We start from the raw sequence: 5,012 nt of genomic DNA, 5'->3' as shown, positions 1-5,012 counted from the left end.
GGTATAAGCATCTTTGTATGACCTCGACTCTGCAGCTTCCCTTTTCTGGACCTCAGCTTTCCCACTTGCAGATGGACGGGATCCTTGGAGAGCTTCTAAGGGAACAAGCTGAGGCCTCTTTGGCTTCTGCGTAAATTTCTAAGGTCTTACTTAGTCTTTTACATTTTGCTCTGTTAAAAGACTATTTAGTTTCAAAAAAAACACCCAAAAAAAACAACTCCTTCTCTCTTAAACCTTTTTTGGCAGAGGGCATATTTCCTTGTTATAGTGTGACCTGCGCCCAAATATAATTGATTATTCTCTTCTCCACCCCTAAGAAATGGGGAAGATGAATTTAGCTTTAGAGCGATTACTCCTAATCCAGTACAATATTTCCCTACCATGCCCATGAGCTGAGCTCCTCACAGTACATCAGAATGAAGATAACACACGTTTTCCACTCAGGGGACCATATCTGTTTCTGTGATCAACCTCATCCCTCCGCCCTCACAGAGCACTCAATTCTTGGACAATTTCGAGAGCTTGCTTTAGGAAAAAACCCATTTTCCACTTGACAGCAGAGCTTTCTTTTTGAATCAGCTTTGGATGCTTCAGCCCAGGGAAATAGATTGCTCCCTTTGCTTTACCAAATTGTTTTTCTTTTTCCCTTTGCATATTTTTTTCATGGGCATCCCTGTACCCGTCGCTACCCTACCCTCACCTTTGTGCTAACTGGAAGCATAGACCTAAGATGGTAAACGAGACATCACACAAGGAATTGTGTCCTTCCAGGCTGCAAAGAGAGCTGGAAGGTCAGAGGTCTTTGATTCCATTCCTGGCCATTTTGTCCCTTATGACTGCACAGTATCTCCCAGCCAGGATGAGGATGTTTTCCTTATCTCCTCTAAAGTATCAGTGATCAGCTGCCCCTCCTCTATGCCTGCCTGAGCTTTGGGGGTTTGCAGAGAAGCCTGAAGGTCTACTTTTTGTCCTTGGGAGGGTGTCCCCTTGAGGCAAGTAGATTTGATTGAAAAAAGTGCCAAGTTGACCAAGAATGGTCTGCTGAGACTGCACTGAAATTACTAATATGCTCTCTGCCCCCCACCAAGCCTGGGGCCACCAGCTCTTCCTGATTTGTGCTAACCCCTGGGGCTTTGCAGATCAAAAATAAATTGGGTTATTTGGTCCTTTGGAGGTTACAAGATAGTCTGGAAAAATACCACTTTCATTATGTCTCTACTTTCTCAAAAATACTCAGTTGTTCCTCATAATACTTTTCTATTCTTGTGGAACAAATTATTCCCAAACCTAGAAGCTTAACATAACAATAAACATTTAGTATTTTACACAGTTTCTGTGGACCGGGAATCTGGGACCAGGTGAGCTGGGTGGCTCTGACCTCAAGAAAGAATAACCTCACACTTCAGCAGAGGAGGCAGATTTGTTAATAAATGTGATAGCTATGACTTATCTTACCAGCTTTGGGGATAGGCATGGTCAGAAAAAATTATTAGGAAACATATTTTGAAAGCAATAAGGCATAAAGAATAATGTAAGGTGGTTATACCCAACCGATCCTAAGAAACAAATAATTTCCAATATGATAGAACCTCCTGTGCATCCCTTTCCTGTCACATCGTCCTCTGTGCCACCTCCTTACTCAATAAGTAGCCAATTCCCTGAATGAGCTTTTTATCATTCCCGGTCATTTTACTTATACTTTTACTGCACTGACAAAAGTGTATCCTTAAGCCATGTAAAGCATTGTTTTGCAGGTTTTTGAATTACATTAAATTATGTCATACTATATATATGACATAATTTTTATGCAATTTGCCTTTTTTTTTATTATTATTATACTTTAAGTTGTAGGGTACATGTGCATAACGTGCAGGTTTGTTACATATGTATATTTGTGCTATGTTGGTGTGCTGCACCCATCAACTCATCATTTACATCAGGTATAACTCCCAATGCAATCCCTCCCCCCTCCCCCCTCCCCATGATAGGCCCCTGTGTGTGATGTTCCCCTTCCTGAGTCCAAGTGATCTCATTGTTCAGTTCCCACCTATGAGTGAGAACATGCGGTGTTTGGTTTTCTGTTCTTGTGATAGTTTGCTAAGAATGATGGTTTCCAGCTGCATCCATGTCCCTACAAAGGACGCAAACTCATCCTTTTTGATGGCTGCATAGTATTCCATGGTGTATATGTGCCACATTTTCTTAATCCAATCTGTCACTGATGGACCTTTGGGTTGATTCCAAGTCTTTGCTATTGTGAATAGTGCTGCAATAAACATACGTGTGCATGTGTCTTTATAGCAGCATAATTTATAATCCTTTGGGTATATACCCAGTAATGGGATGGCTGGGTCATATGGTACTTCTAGTTCTAGATCCTTGAGGAATCGCCATACTGTTTTCCATAATGGTTGAACTAGTTTACAATCCCACCAACAGTGTAAAAGTGTTCCTATTTCTCCACATCCTCTCCAGCACCTGTTGTTTCCTGACTTTTTAATGATCGCCATTCTAACTGGTGTGAGATGGTATCTCATTGTGGTTTTGATTTGCATTTCTCTGATGGCCAGTGATGATGAGCATTTTTTTCATGTGTCTGTTGGCTGTATGAATGTCTTCTTTTGAGAAATGTCTGTTCATATCCTTTGCCCACTTTTTGATGGGGTTGTTTGTTTTTTTCTTGTAAATTTGTTTGAGTTCTTTGTAGGTTCTGGATATTAGCTCTTTGTCAGATGAGTAGATTGCGAAATATTTTTCCCATTCTGTAGGTTGCCTGTTCACTCTGATGGTAGTTTCTTTTGCTGTGCAGAAGCTCTTTAGTTTAATTAGATCCCATTTGTCAATTTTGGCTTTTGTTGCCGTTGCTTTTGGTGTTTTAGACATGAAGTCTTTGCCCATGCCTATGTCCTGAATGGTACTACCTAGGTTTTCCTCTAGGATTTTTATGGTATTAGGTCTAACATTTAAGTCTCTAATCCATCTTGAATTAATTTTCGTATAAGGAGTAAGGAAAGGATCCAGTTTCAGCTTTCTACTTATGGCTAGCCAATTTTCCCAGCACCATTTATTAAATAGGGAATCCTTTCCCCATTTCTTGTTTCTCTCAGGTTTGTCAAAGATCAGATGGCTGTAGATGTGTGGTATTATTTCTGAGGACTCTCTTCTGTTCCATTGGTCTATATCTGTTTTGGTACCAGTACCATGCTGTTTTGGTTACTGTAGCCTTGTAGTATAGTTTGAAGTCAGGTAGCGTGATGCCTCCAGCTTTGTTCTTTTGACTTAGGATTGTCTTGGAGATGCGGGCTCTTTTTTGGTTCCATATGAACTTTAAAGCAGTTTTTTTTTCCAATTCTGTGAAGAAACTCATTGGTAGCTTGATGGGGATGGCATTGAATCTATAAATTACCTTGGGCAGTATGGCCATTTTCATGATATTGATTCTTCCTATCCATGAGCATGGTATGTTCTTCCATTTGTTTGTGTCCTCTTTGATTTCACTGAGCAGTGGTTTGTAGTTCTCCTTGAAGAGGTCCTTTACATCCCTAGTAAGTTGGATTCCTAGGTATTTTATTCTCTTTGAAGCAATTGCGAATGGAAGTTCATTCCTGATTTGGCTCTCTGTTTGTCTGTTACTGGTGTATAAGAATGCTTGTGATTTTTGCACATTAATTTTGTATCCTGAGACTTTGCTGAAGTTGCTTATCAGCTTAAGGAGATTTTGGGCTGAGACAATGGGGTTTTCTAAATATACAATCATGTCATCTGCAAACAGGGACAGTTTGACTTCTTCTTTTCCTAACTGAATACCCTTGATTTCTTTCTCTTGCCTAATTGCCCTAGCCAGAACTTCCAACACTATGTTGAATAGGAGTGGTGAGAGAGGGCATCCCTGTCTTGTGCCAGTTTTCAAAGGGAATGTTTCCAGTTTTTGCCCATTCAGTATGATATTGGCTGTGGGTTTGTCATAAATAGCTGTTATTATTTTGAGGTATGTTCCATCAATACCGAATTTATTGAGCGTTTTTAGCATGAAGGGCTGTTGAATTTTGTCAAAAGCCTTTTCTGCATCTATTGAGATAATCATGTGGTTCTTGTCTTTGGTTCTGTTTATATGCTGGATTATGTTTATTGATTTGCGAATGTTGAACCAGCCTTGCATCCCAGGGATGAAGTCCACTTGATCATGGTGGATAAGCTTTTTGATGTGTTCCTGAATCCGGTTTGCCAGTATTTTATTGAGGATTTTTGCATCGATGTTCATCAGGGATATTGGTCTAAAATTCTCTTTTTTTGTTGTGTCTCTGCCAGGCTTTGGTATCAGGATGATGTTGGCCTCATAAAATGAGTTAGGGAGGATTCCCTCTTTTTCTATTGATTGGAATAGTTTCAGAAGGAATGGTACCAACTCCTCCTTGTACCTCTGGTAGAATTCAGCTGTGAATCCATCTGGTCCTGGACTTTTTTTGGTTGGTAGGCTATTAATTATTGCCTGAATTTCAGAGCCTTCTATTGGTCTATTCAGGGATTCAACTTCTTCCTGGTTTAGTCTTGGAAGAGTGTAAGTGTCCAGGAAATTATCCATTTCTTCTAGATTTTCCAGTTTATTTGCGTAGCGGTGTTTATAGTATTCTCTGATGGTAGTTTGTATTTCTGTGGGGTCGGTGGTGATATCCCCTTTATCATTTTTAATTGCGTCGATTTGATTCTTCTCTCTTTTCTTCTTTATTAGTCTTGCTAGTGGTCTGTCAATTTTGTTGATCTTTTCAAAAAACCAACTCCTGGATTCATTGATTTTTTGGAGAGTTTTTTGTGTCTCTATCTCCTTCAGTTCTGCTCTGATCTTAGTTATTTCTAGCCTTCTGCTAGTTTTCGAATGTGTTTGCTCTTGCTTCTCTAGTTCTTTTAATTGTGATGTTAGAGTGTCAATTTTAGATCTTTCCTGCTTTCTCTTGTGTGCCTTTAGTGCTCTAAATTTCCCTCTACACACTGCTTTAAATGTGTCCCAGAGATTC

This window comes from Macaca thibetana, chromosome 15 (assembly GCF_024542745.1).
Source record: "Macaca thibetana thibetana isolate TM-01 chromosome 15, ASM2454274v1, whole genome shotgun sequence".
Taxonomy (NCBI): domain Eukaryota; kingdom Metazoa; phylum Chordata; class Mammalia; order Primates; family Cercopithecidae; genus Macaca; species Macaca thibetana.
Note: the sequence above shows the minus strand (reverse complement) of the source record.